The sequence below is a fragment of the Filicampus tigris genome, chromosome 3 (genome assembly GCF_054856515.1).
Source record: "Filicampus tigris isolate MCC_2025a chromosome 3, RoL_Ftig_1.0, whole genome shotgun sequence".
In the NCBI taxonomy this organism is placed as follows: Eukaryota; Metazoa; Chordata; class Actinopteri; order Syngnathiformes; family Syngnathidae; genus Filicampus; species Filicampus tigris.
The window spans coordinates 17,779,382-17,793,641 of NC_141219.1; the positions used below are offsets into that span (position 1 = coordinate 17,779,382).

Consider the following 14,260-nt stretch of genomic DNA (forward strand, 5'->3'; position numbering starts at 1 on the left):
AGGGGCCGGGATGCAAAGACATAAAGAGCACACGGCGGCGTATTTCACTGAGAGACGAAGAGGCTGAGGTGAAGCTACCGGCTGCCTCTTTCTGGTCACGAAACAAAACTCCATCCGCCCCTTGGTAGATCCATGGGAGTTTGATGCACATCTATTGTTTATTTTATTTTTTTTCCAAACAAATCTTACGTATATAAGAACCACCATATGCTGGGTGTACGGAATTTCCTATGTGTCCTCTCCAGTGCCCCGGGTGACTGTCAGGCCAGCAGTAAAGGGGTTAAAGAGCAGGGCTAGCCCTGTTTTGTCTCTGCGGCCCTCTTTGCCATTGTTGTGGTGGAATTGAGCTTGGTGCACCTCACTTGACCACAGCACAAGCAATAAAATGGCCTCTAAGTGCTGTAGCCTCCTAGTACTATCGTGTCAGCTCTATTCTGTAGCTTCCCGAGCTGTAGTTCCCTTTTGTTTGCATGGACACAGTCACGCACATTTGTGTATATGGTCTTCGGGAGCGCATGCGTGTTTTCTCTATTTTCACACCTTTCCCGTCTGATCGACTATAGGCTGCTCTGCCACGTGCGGCTAATTTTCATGAATGCAAATAGGCAATACAGAATGGCTCAGTGAAGGGGCTATTTGCATCTGCAGTGTTGGATGTAGCAGACAACCTGCAATTTGTAGACACATGCAGTATTCGAAATCATGATTGTAAATGACTTGTTTTGTTACACACTATCAGAAATATTGGTATGGTGGGAATCAAGGCTACACTAATGTACCCCATAGTGCAAATGATTAAAGTCCAAGATATTTTTTTACATAAATTTGCATTCAACAGAAGGGTTGTATTTTATCACGTGTGCCAAATGCAATGCAAATCTTAAGGCTGCAGCAGACTCCAGCCTTACATTTCTATCTGGCAGCTGTTATATTATTTTACACCTGCGCTCACTTGATTTTTGTGACAATAATGATGCAAATATCATGAATAATTTAGCTTTTCAGGTTTGAGAATGTACGATATCAACGCACCGTGTTGCCTGCGCCGCGTTTGATTGCAGAGATGATTGTTTATAGCCCACCGTCGCAGACGTCGTAATTAAAAAAAAAAAAAAAAAAAGAAGAAGATATACTCTGCGTGTCTGCCGCCATGCCGGCTTGTCAAATATGCATATAGTAGTGCGCTTGTCGGTGGATTTATGAAAGATTTCTGAATTATAAATGGCACTGTCTCAGTGTGTAAAAACCTCTTATGCCAGGTGTAGCACAGCCTGTGTTAAATGTTATACCAGGCCATAATCAAACCGACATTCACCTACAATGCTGCGGTGCAATCTAAGTAAATTATTGCCATTGCCTTCAGTGGGGTTGTCACTGAAAGGTGAAGCTTCTCTCCCCTTTACAGTTTGGAAAGACCCTGTTGCGATATATTTCTGGCCTTGTAAAAGGTACAGCCATTTACTTTGGATTCTATTGCCTTGGATACATTTGTGTAGATTGTCCTTTAAGGGACAGAAGTATGCCATACCCCTAGTTTTACCATATTGTATAACAAATCATATATGGAAATGCTATTAATCAATTCTAGTCTACCCCCTAAAAACCAACATTTTGCAATGTGTTTGTTGATAAGGAAACTATGTACGTTATAATTTATATTATACCTCTGCCATATTTTTTATGTCAATTCTATAGACACTCTGCTGAGATGGTCACATCTTCTCAGTGAGCTGCAGTATTAGTCATTTTTTTGCAAAGGGTAAACAATATTGTATATGTAGTTGTAAAACTATGTGCAGTTTTATAGTACCTGTAAACATGTTGTTCCACCGTTTGTATTCAAATAGTTGTTGTTTATAGACACAATGCTATTCAATAGCCCGTCAATCGCGTTTTGTATTGCTTGTCAGCATTAAGTTAAACGGGCTTCACTAAGGCGAAACGATATGCTTGTTTCAAATCCACTACGAATAATTCTCTGTTTTGTTTAATTTAACAGTAAACTTGAAGTGGGAGGGGCAATAAACAGCTTGAAGCCTCTTTTTGCTTGCAAGTCAAAGCAAAATGTCGGCTAAACGCTGACTCCCATCTCAAGCGAGGTTGCGTGTATCTCAAGGCGCCAAGTGTACAGTGTTTCTACCGCTATGTTTTTAGGCTCATGCTTCTCCCCAAATATGTGCTTCCCACCATGGGTCTCACTGTACCCAAAACAAATGTGGTGTCTGGTTTTCCCTGTCGTAAATGAACAAACATAGGGACCTTGGTGTCTCATAATAAATTGATTAAAGCGAAGGCTCCCACAAAGCACAAGAAAATATATCTCCCACCAAACATAATCGTTTACTAAATGTGTATACAGTTCCACAGCAAGCAGTGTTTTGCACGTGGGCCTCATTCTTCACCTTCTCTAGCAGCATATGATCACATTTGCTGTTTTGTGTCCAGTGGCTGCTAGCAGGGACATTCCCGTTTGATTTACATATTGAACATGAACAACCTCTGTGACTGCTTGCTTTTCATTCAGATGCGCAATTGCACAGAACAGAGAAAGGGCCTAGGTGGCCCACAGGGAATGGGTCTGGTCCCCCGGGGATAAAGCGGAGTCAGACGGCCGTGACAGACAGGTGACCTCGGCCTTGTGATGTCGTTTACCTCGTCTGGTCGCCATGGCATCCATTTGCCTTAATGAAGGAAGATGGGGAGGGAGGCTAGTTTATTCAGCTATTCCCAATGCAGAGGTGCACATTTGGTAAATTGTGGGTAGTCACATTATTTCAGATAAGTCTGAGAGTGCCTGATATCACTGGTATGCTAAAATTGTTTTGTTAGGCGGAGAAAGAAAACAGCCAGACCATGTAGGAAGTCAACTTGCGCTAACAGCTAGAATCTAAACGGATACTGATTTTTTTTTTTTTTTCTTTTTTACACCACTCTAACACGCAGCGTTTCCCCCCATACACACATTGAAATACTCACACACATCCGATGTTTATAAAAAGTTGATTTTGGCATGCATCAGTCCAGATCCACTCAAGGTGTGCATCTGTATGCGGAGAAGAGCAGCAAAATGGGCCCCTCTCACTCTTTCACTGCTTGCTTTGTGTTGCGGACAGGTGTTTCCTCTTGTCGGATCTTGCCCCGATGTCACATGTCATGTGAGATGTATTTCGACTACTAGTTTGAACGTTTTTGTCGCATTTCAGGACTAGTGTGCACTCTGTCTGAATAGATGATAAGGGCATTGGCACTTTGTGTGCCATTTATCCTAAACGCCCATATCTTAAAGCATTTTATAATCAGTTAGGGTTAGGATTCGACACCAGTTACACCTGAGCCTTTTTTAGACTATTCTTCAATGTCAGGAAGGCCCCTTTGGACTGACTACTCCCCTGTGAACAAAGCAAGGTACGCTTAGATGAATTTGGTGGAGAAGAACTCGACCTCAGACACCTTTCGTATGAACAAGAACAGATTGTGGTCCAAAATGTGGGACCTTTGACTTGCAGTATTTCCATTGACAAACTTCAGGTTTTTTTGTCTTCCCCAGAGAAAATGGAGAGCTGCAAATTCCCTTCCTGTGGGTGCCTTGGTAAGGAGTCCCAATACTTTTGCCTATCAAGCTTTGTTTACACTATAGAAAATATGACTTTAGAGGAAGTTCTGCAGAGAGCGAGGCATTGGTCAGGAACAGGAAAGGGGGGTTGCAGACACAAGTCCCATCACTTCCTTCCTTCATATTGGACTTTTTTTTTTTTTTTTTTTAATGAATCATCATTGTCAAAATAACATTAGGCAGAAAGGGAAGTGTAGGACTGAGGATGAATTTCCATCCAAACAGTTTATTAAAAAAAAAAAAAGAGAGACTTTAAAACTACAGAGTATATAAAACGTGACAGCATGTCTGTTATCAAGCGCTGTTAACCTTGTGTAAATGTGGCCTATCTCGCTAATCAGCTCAGTGTGTTTTGCCAAAACTGCAGTTCTCATCTCATCATGTGACAAGCAGCCTAAAACAAGGCTGTATGTTTTGACCCTGATCCGGAGAGAACAGTCATTTCTCACACGTTGCGAACCTGCTGCTTCCTGAGGACATCTCTGTGCGCGGTCACGTGCACATATGCCCGCATGCATGTTTGTCCTCCGTGCTATATCTGCATGCGTTGTTTCCTCTTTTCCCAAATAGTGTGGAAGCAAACAGCGGGGTGACACCTGCACCCCTTGCGTCCCGTAGAGCCCTGCGGTCAGGGTGAAATCTGCTCTCTCGTGTCAGGCGGCTCTGTGGCTCTTTAACAGGAAGCAGGGGCCCCGCTGTTTCACAATCTTTCTAGAAACAAGAAGCAAGTAGTACACATGCTATGGTGTGCGATTCACTTCGGGTGATGCATGCCAGCTTTGCAGTGGGTACGATCAGAAGGCGAGTACGGTGGTACTTGGAGATAAGAGGCACTTGACTCAACCGTCTTTTGGTCGAGTTTTTTTTTTTTTTTTTTTTTTGCTTTGACTTGAGAATTCAAAGATATGAGCCCTGTATGTTGGAAGTGAACTCAGCTCCTCTCACTTCACAATAAATAAATAGTGAGCAATTATTGCCTCTCCCAGTTGAGGTTTACTGTCAAACTAAACATAAAACAAAGAGAATTACTCTTTGTGTATTTAAAACAACTGCATAGATTAGCCTTTGAGTCTGCTGTGCTTCATGCTAACCTTTAGTAAACCTTTAAGCAAGAGATTGAACACAATCACTGCAGACAGACAACTTTACAATGCTCAAGGTAGACCTGCAACTAACAACTATTTTAATAATCATTTAATGTGGCGATTATTATGTTGATTAATCAGATAATAACATGTTTGGATTTTCATCCTCTTATTCAACAACAGGGCATTATTTTAAATTAACTGCAAACAAATGAACAAACATTAATTATGATTAATTTACTGGTTTGGTTCATAACATATCATAGCAGTGTAGTAAAAGCAGATGTTTGCAAATAACAAAAAGATAATCAGTCTGCTTTCATGGCGGACTCCAGAAATCAGAGAATATCTACTGTTTAGAAGCTGAAATTCTCAGGAGTTGGACAATTTTAAATTAATCAAGGTCTCTAAATGATTAACCCATTATCCCAAATTATCGATTCATTTGACAATCAACTAGTTATAGATTAATCGTTGCACCTCTAACTCCTGGTATTCTTCATCATCTGCGAAGAACAACTAATAATAATGCTGTACCGATGAGCAGAGAGAAATTGAGCCATCTCAATGTACAGTATGTCCGTCTCTCTGTCTTAAATGTCTTAAAAAAAACAGCACGATGGCCGTTCAACTGATAGTGTGACAAAGACGGTTTAACTTTTAATATAATTAAAATGATACAATATTGTCATTACTGTATGTTTTTTTAAGTACGATGTTATGGAGTGCTTTTTTTCCTTACTGAAATGCACATGACAAAAATATGTGTTTTTCGGGGGAGAAGGCTGGAACAGATTAATGGCATTTTCATTTCAGCAGGAAAAGATGATTCGAGATACAAGTGTTTTTTACAGAACAAATTAAACGTGTATAGTATAAGTGGACCCCTGAGGCCTGCTCGAGGGGGTAGAGATGTGGCGATTGTCTGTTTTGGGCATGGCTTGTGTCAGCGTGTTTAGTGTTTGCTGTGAGGGCATTTATATGCAAATGGTGAACAACCTATTGGGATGGCTAATTACTGTGGGGCCTTTGTGTGTGCCAGGCTGTCAGAAGCTGGCAGTTTGCGAACACGCCGGCCCCGGACTTCCCCTGCTTGTTTACTCATTGTCTTACCTTATTGCCCCCTCGTTGACACGCCCCTTTTTGTGTGGCCGGGCTGCTTGCTCGCATGCTAGCTCCTCCCCCTGTGGAGCTGGAGTTAATGTAGTAGATTATAAAGGCCAGCAATATGGCCCCGTTCACTTCCTCCTTCATCAGGTGGCCCTGGCACTGCTTTTCTACCCCAAGCCCATCCGCCAGAACGCACAGGGAGTATTCAGCCTCGTGGTATTCTCTCCAACAGCTGATGTGCCGCTAATTACGTGAGTTTATAAAAATGCATTTAGGTCAGGTACTAATGTTATGCAAATTTATGAGCAGGCAGAAGCAAATATTAACTTGTAGAGTCACTGACATTCAAAGGATGGGGACAAAGGTACGCCTCCCTCACCTGTCATATGTGAGGTTTTTATTCCTTCTGTGAGTCAGTCAGAACAGCATGAAGCCCTCCTAAACACCCCCCGCCCCCAACATAATTCTATAGAACTCTGGAGTGTCTGAAATGGAGATATTCCTGCAGCCCAACAGTTACTATTTGTAGCAATGGGAACCACAGATGCATCTTTGTGTTAAAAGAGTTTCATGATTAAAGACAATTCCTGTGACTATTGCAAATGGAGAAGATGCAGTAAATAAGCAGCGTGTGTATATGCACTCACACTCATCTTTGCGTATCATCTGATCATGTGATCAAGGAGCAAAGACAGGGGCAAAGACAGGCCAGGTTGTCTCCTGTTCGAAAAGCTCAAATTGAAAAGCAGCGCCTTAAATCAATATTTTCTTCTTCTTCTTTTTTTTTTCTCTTGCTCCGATTTGGTTTCCCCTCACAATTTTCACATTTATTTTTCAGGAACCACTTCTCATTGTATGCTTTGTTGTGAGTGCCCTTTTGTAGTACTAAATCTTGACTGAATATACAACCATATCAAACTCGTTCGGCAGCATTCTAATGGAATTATTTGCCTAGTGCTAAAACAAAGAAAGAGCAAAGAGTGCAAACCTCTGGCTTTGTGTTAGCACTCAACTTCCCTCAAGTGAAGTGTCATTGCTTTTTATGTCGTCTGTGAACCATTTGTGTCCTTCCCTCTGACATGCGTTTGTATGCAGAAACACACAAATTGGTTGCTTATAGTTAACTGGCATTGGAGTATAAAATGTATATTATATACTGTATAGAGCCGCATTCCCAAGTAATTCAAGCAGAACAATTCAGGTAACTCCCTACTGTGTGATTTGAAACAGCAAACCGTGATCCAGCTTGTGTTTCCACAGCTGGTTGTGTAGGCGGGATGGTGATAGCTGTGTCATAATGTGACATCATACAGTATTTTTTGGATTCCAGAGACACAAGTTGTAAAGATACGAAAACAACCGATCTATATGACGCCACTATCGCGCTCCTGTGTTATGGTGTTATCTGCAATAGTACGCTGCCTAAAATCCTTGATCAATTGTTTTGAATTTTGTCATTTTCACTAAAGACGATCACTACACGGTGGAAGTGAGCACACCCGCTTGGTTGCTTTTTCCGTTTATGCGCAATTGAAAAAAACGGGGATACCCCAAGCACATTTTTTGCACCTTATGCAATGCATTAAGTAATGCATTAAGAATCTGGATGCATGATAACATTTTTTTCCACCGATGCCATTGGGAAAATTATTTACTGTTACATACAGTTGTTCTTTAATGTGAAAATATACAATTTTAATACTTGTGTATATTTTTGTTCTACAAAAAGAGACTGCTGAATATTGTTCAGATATATGAAGCACGTTAACAAAACTGTTTGTTTACATTGACATTTGAACGCATAAAAAGAATGAGCTTATTCTGATAATAAGGTAAGTTAGTGTATGTAAAGAGAATTAGCTCGTTCTTTCACTGTGTTTATGCGAGAGTATTAAGAGAACTAACTTGTTCTGATATCAATGTTTTTTTTTCACATTTTGGAATCAGTAAAACTGAGTTGGTTTTAAAATAAAATCCAATGAAACGGCATTCTAATGTGTCCATATGGAGTTACCAGCAATTAGGTTCGGCTTATTTACAGAAAAGCCATTGCTACCATATTGAAATATCGTATAGAAATCACCTTTATCGTGTGGAACTGTATCGTTCCAAAAAAGCAATGTATCACTTTGTGTCGAATCATTAGGTCTTACTGTATTTTGATACGTATCATATCGGTCAATAAACGTATTGTTACACCTCTACACAAAATAGTTCACGCTCTTACCACTTCTATTTGGAGAGTCATTTAAATGTGCAACAGTTGCTAGCTTGTCACCCTTTCAACTCTTTAATGATGCTGTTCAGCGAGCTGATTGGCTGTACTATATTATTTCAGGCTTTGCAGACTTAGTTGGTAGTATCTTTCGGCTCGCCCTGACTGTTGGCCGTGTCAGCAAAATGTTTCCACACCGCACTCTGTGCCCCTTTTTATTTAACGAGCTGTGGACGAGCACAAACATTTTTGACCATTTATAACACAATCATGGGGTACAAAGCTACTTACTTCAGCACCCTGTGGTGGCAAAGCAGACACAAGAACTGGTGCATGAAGTCGGATCAGATCAATCGATCAGAGAAACTCTAGAAAAAACGTAGTGTTCCTCACTACTGCTTTTGGTACCCCAATGGAAGGCAACCGAAAACTGTGTTGAATCCGTCATTCTGCTGCCTCCTACGACTATTGACAAATGAAACAACAAAATGCGTACACAATTAAATCAAAGTGCAGCGCTTGGTCAAAAAGGGTGGCCTGGCCAATGAAACTAGGAAAGGCCCAGTGTGAGGGAACAGCTGCTCCTTGCTTGTCTCTGCTTCTCACCCTGGCCTGTCTGACAGTAGCCAGCCAGAAATATGAGGCCTCCCTCGACTTCTGTCCTGGGAAACAAGAAAAAAAGGGCCGGGTAGCACATACACTCGCGCTTCTCTGCGCTGCTCCTTATAAGAAAGTATAAAAGGAGATGTTTGTCCAAGCTCATTCATTCATCCCACCACAACTTGCATACACACTGCTCTTCAAGCCTCACAATAGCATGGAATCATCGCTTGCTTGATTTCACTTGTCTTTTATTCCCCCAACACTTTCATTTGCTGTTTTAGTCAAATTGTCACAATTAGTCTGTCAATCCGACTGTGCCATTTTTTTCGAGCTTCCCTTTTTCTCTCAACATTGTGCCATGAGCCTGGCCTTCCTGACAGCTCCGCTCTTGTCTCCGCATTTCCTCCCCGCATTTCTCGCCTTCTTTTCTGTCTCTTTGCAGCCATGTTCAAACCCTAGCAGAGCAGAGAAAGGCATTCAGTGCCATAATCCGGGCTAACCTCCATCAGGAATGCTAATACGCGCGATTGTGTGACCTGCCCAAGCTCGGCAACATCTGCAGCAGCCTATGGCGAGACCCCGCCCTGCCCCCTGCCTTTGAGCGCTCACTCACAGCCATTATTTGATTGTTTCACTTCACGCCTGTGACTGGGCACAGCAGTTAACCCTGTAATGCTCCCAGCAGCAAGCTGCAGTGCTGCACAGAAGGCCAGAGAGGAGCATACTGTGGTTGGGTGTGTGGCTTTCAAGACAAGAGCTTTCCCATGACAGGCCTCCCTGACTGCCCATCTGGACCCCTACCCTTGCACTGTTTACTTATGCATTCCATCAGTGGTCACAGTGCTTATGTGTGTGTGTTCGTCTTGTCTACATGAAAGTTTGGCCACTTGCGGGTTAATGCATAATTGCAGGAATTATGCCCCGCATATGCACACGCAAGATGTTCTTTCCATGAGTAGGCCTTTCTTTCTGAGAGACATCAAGAAAAGAAAACTTATTCTTGGGATCTTAAGGGACACTGGTGTTTTCACCCCTCTAGCAGGTATTGCAGTTGAAAGGAATGACTGTTGGGGTAGTGTAAGTTTCCAGAAAGATGAATTACTGGTGAGGCAGAACTGACAAAGTGAATCTGTGTCAAGATGGAGTGCTGCTGATTGAATTACCCTTCTCCTCAGTCTTGGCCAGAGGCCTGTTTTCAAGCTACAGCCGACTATAGGCGAGCATACGGACTACGTTGGATTTGTACGCGCTTCATCCACAGCCAAACATTAAGCAATTCAAACGTTGATGTCCTTGCCTTGTTTCAACACCTTGACATGCACACACTGGGTTGATTTTGAGGAAATGATTCCCACCATTGTTATATGAATGTAACTCACTGCATTACTATGGAAATGTAAAATGATCAAATACGTTTGACTCGATTCACACCACAGCAGGGACGTACTTTGCGAACATGTGCTAAAATACTGTTGATGTATGAGGTGATTAATGGCCTCATGGAGTCAGAAAAGACATTCAAGTGCTTGTTTATTCATGCCATTTATTGATTTACTCCTAGGTGGCCTTAAATGAGGAAGTGACAGCTCACTTTGAACCCCAAAAAATTATGAGTTAGCTTTCAGTGTCACACATGTTTAAATATATCACTTTGTTCACTATCTACACAAGTTTTAGAAAGCCTTTTGGGGGTTTGTGTTGGTTGGATGCTGGGAAGGTTAGACATTAGACCATAACATTTGCATCAAACACAGTATATAAATGTCATTATCGTAATACACTTCCCTAGTTTGTTAGTCATTTACTAAATTGACATTATTTGGGGGAGGACGGGAATATGATTCCATAGAGAGAATATGTTCATTTATCTGTGCTTTTTTTTGTTTGTTTTTGGAAAAGACAAAGAAAAAGACAATGGCAATGATTAACATTCAAAATGAATGTAATGCTTTTAAAGTAAGTCATTTGAACCAAATGTTTAACACTTGCATCTTAATTAAAATATGTGCAGTACTTTATAACAGTGTTCACTTCAGCTCCACCCTCCTAATGTTCTCTGTTAATATAAACTGTGTATGAGTCATAGGCAAATATTAGTGGGCCAATTCCTGTGTTGTATCATTGAATGCAGCAATGAGGGATCGCCTCATTTTTTTGTAGGGACAAACTTCCTGTTGCACTTCAGTCACAACCACTATAACACAAAAGTCTGTACTCAATACAGGTATGTGCTGTAATCCTGTCTTGTGTTTATTGTGCTCATTCCAGATACAGTGTCTCTTTTTGATAGCCGATACAAATATTTGATTCAAATAACTGCAGATTAGAGAACCCCCCTTTTTATGTCTGTTTACAGATGTGCTTCAGGTTTTTCAAGATAGTTTAAAAGGAATGGGCTCTGCAGAGCCAAATTGGATCTGGGTATGTAAATACTGCTCTGATGTTTAATGAGAAACAAAGTTAGCTAATTATAGCAGCTCTGAGAAACATGAGGAGGACAGTGGGAAATGTTTCCATCACTCCCTGGCTCTATAGATTACTGCCTAATTGCCTCAATCGAATCAGGCGGAGACATTAGCCAGAGAGACAGAGCGGGAGAAACACAAGGATAGGACTGATTACACGGATCCATTGGTGGCTCTTAATCCAGCAGAGGACCCTCAAGTCAAGCTCTGCGGCCTCGCATGAGCCCTCATGTCCTTGATGAACCCTGTAAATCCCCCCTCGGACAGATCTGAAGGTGAGCATAGCACTGTGCTCTATTTTGTCTCGCCACACAACCAGCTGTACAGGTGATTAATACTGCGGTACGGAAGTTCTTCACCTATAATTACATGTAATTCTGACATGTTTATGCCTGATGTTCGCAGACAGCTCCTCCACTAATAACAAAGTAGTTTGGGACATCCTCCCAAACATTTGTTGCTGCAATGTTTTCCGACCTTATTATTATTGTATGTTGCATTTTTAAGTGGCGGTTGGAAAACATGCAAACCTGTAGTTTGATGCCCTCGACAACCGATGTACTAGTTTTATTATGTGTCCACTTCTGGAATGTAAGTGCACAAATGAATGTTTTGATGCTGTGAAGAAAGGCAGTTTGAATAACAAGCCTTGCTATGGCTGTTAAATGCGTGGCCTGGATATGTTTTGTTAGCAGGGCAAAAGAGGATCCATAGAATCGGTTTCGTCCTCAGGCCAATATTGAGGTCAGCTGTCCAAAATGATCTCATGTTAAGGAATCGGCGAGTCAGCAGGGTCAGTGCAGGACCGCCATGACGACAGTCTCAAACAGTGATAACGCTGCCCTCTTTTCCCCTCCCCTTCGCTTCCTCTGCATGGGAACAGCACCGTTCTTTGGCCTGAACTGTGCCTGTGCCCTTCACTCTGAAGCCCGCTAGTACCACCTTTATTATCCCCAGTGAGCTTCACTCTGAAATCAGGTGAAGACGGTTAGGATTAACTGGATCTTTACACTTCAGATGGTCCAGAGCGCCGTAGCTAATCCTCCCATCTTCTTTGCTCCTAAGCAAATATCTGGATGGCTCAAAATAGCCGTTTCTTGGATGTTGTGGCGGCTGCCTGAGCAGCCCTTTACTCATGTTTCCCAGGAAAAATGGATGAAATTGGGAAAAGTGTTTAGGAATTTTGCAGGGGCAAAGTGGAGTCATTCTGTTAGGGAAGAAGTAAACATATCATGACACTCTTACCGGAACCTCTGGAAGTGAGCATTCTCACTCTGTGAGAATTTTTTTACGGTGTTGAAAGTGAGTAAACCAAAGCAGTAGTAAGCCACCAGAGCTTTTTACTGCAATGTTAGTCCTCATTTACATTGAGCTTCGTCCTTTTTCATGTTCTACACTGTAACCTGACTCGTCCACATGAACCAAACGCCAACAGTTGCCCTGTCAGCTGTCCAGCCTTAATTGCTGAAGTATAATCAGCAGAGCTCCACCCTGTGTCCCCGTTCCCGCCTAAATATCAGTCACATTTGACCTAGCAATCTCCCTTTCTCACCCGAGACTACTTTCTGTCCGACGCCCCCTCCTCCCTTGCGCATGTTCCCATAATTTATGGCTGCCGGGTCCTTGATCAATTGATAGCAGGGAATTCTTTGGTAAATAGAGTTTTAGACACATTGCCAATAGACCTGCGCTATTGATTGGAGTGTAAATTAAAAACTTAATCAGGTCTCCGAGATAAGATTTATCTCCGCCCCAAGCAAATTGCAGGGCTGACATGGAGAGGTAAAGGCAGGCCGGTGGGAAGACAAGCGCTTCCCCCTCGGTGGGTGCCAAGAGCGAGGATGGACTGGCTTCTGCCACCTTCTTTGCTTCACTGCTAGTGGCACACTTGCTGCTAGTCGAGTAGACCATAAAGAGCTCTACTATAGTGCTGACTTGGCTGATGAAGTCTTCAGTGAACACAAGACTGGCTTGGATAAGTATAAGGCGCATCTTGAACATATTTATCCACTGTGTCATATTGAACCATGATACAATTTTAGCATGGCTCATCCAAATAGGAAGTTGTTTTATTTCTTTATTGTTTTCTTCTATTCAGCACTTTGTCTTCTTCATCTTTGTCAATATCCTCTCCCTTCCCTCCCGTATCGAATGTGTTTAATCACTTGTGTTCATTGCAGCCTGTGATGAAATATGTAAATCATTACAACCAGTTTTTATTCCTTCAATAATATTCCCATATTGTTGAGCTCATTTTACGCCACAGTAAATTCATACACATTTGCACACACACACACACACACACACACACACACCCACACACCCACAGACACACATACACACAGTGTTGTCTATATTCTATATGTATTAAGACAATCCTTGGGATTGCGCATTGATCAGGACATATAGATTTTTGCCATAATTGCTGAGGGAAATTTTCATGTCTCGCCTCTTCGTCATTATTAATATTGGGAAATGGCTACACATTTTGAATGTCTCTGAGTATGATATTGTTTTTAATGCATCCCACCTTATACAAAGGCGCACTCATATGCCTTCTTTCCATTTTGTCGATAAGACGCTGCAAGGATCCAGCCAAAGGTACCTCACACGTATCTGTCTGGATCTTTCAGTTAGTAATTAAAACATACATTTCTCCATGTGATTAAGGTTGCCATTGAGCTCCTCTGAGGGATTATATGACTTGCTATTATCTCTGCTTCTCATCCTCAGAAGCCATAGAAATGGCATTGACTAGTGATGCATTGGGGAATGGCGAGTACATACAAGATGGACATGATTTTTAGGATATTTGGGCGTTACACAGGAAAAGGGAAGAAAATATGGGGATTGAGTGTGTTTGTGGAGATGTTTTTGTAGCTCAGAGGTCATTGATGTTGGACCTAAAAGAAGTCCTGCTGACTCTCAATCTCTGTTTGACAGAGTTGAGGTCAGGACCTGTCAAGTTCTTTGTCACCAAACTCGTATACATGCTGTAACAGAAAAGTGTCTCGTGCAAACAGTTCCTAAGTAAAACATTCCAAAAACCCTTTGTAAAATGACCAATTTAGGGGTAACCCTGATTGGTTAATTAAATAATTAAGACATCTCGATATTTGTCTATTCTTGCAGATAACAATTAAAACATTTTATAGAGCCGTCGTAAAGG

At 41.8% G+C, this 14,260-nt stretch overlaps 1 protein-coding gene across 3 annotated transcripts in view; it reads left to right on the forward strand.

The window, feature by feature from the left end:
* Positions 1-14,260, forward strand: part of zfhx3b (zinc finger homeobox 3b) — a 402,832-nt gene that overhangs the window by 244,834 nt on the left and 143,738 nt on the right. The window contains exon 2 of one of the 3 annotated variants that reach the window (XM_086024983.1): positions 3,548-3,589. The exons of the other annotated variants lie outside the window; for them this stretch is intronic. The gene's annotated coding sequence lies outside the window, so the exon portion shown is untranslated. The remainder of the gene's footprint in view (positions 1-3,547; positions 3,590-14,260) is intronic. 3 annotated transcript variants of the gene reach the window in all.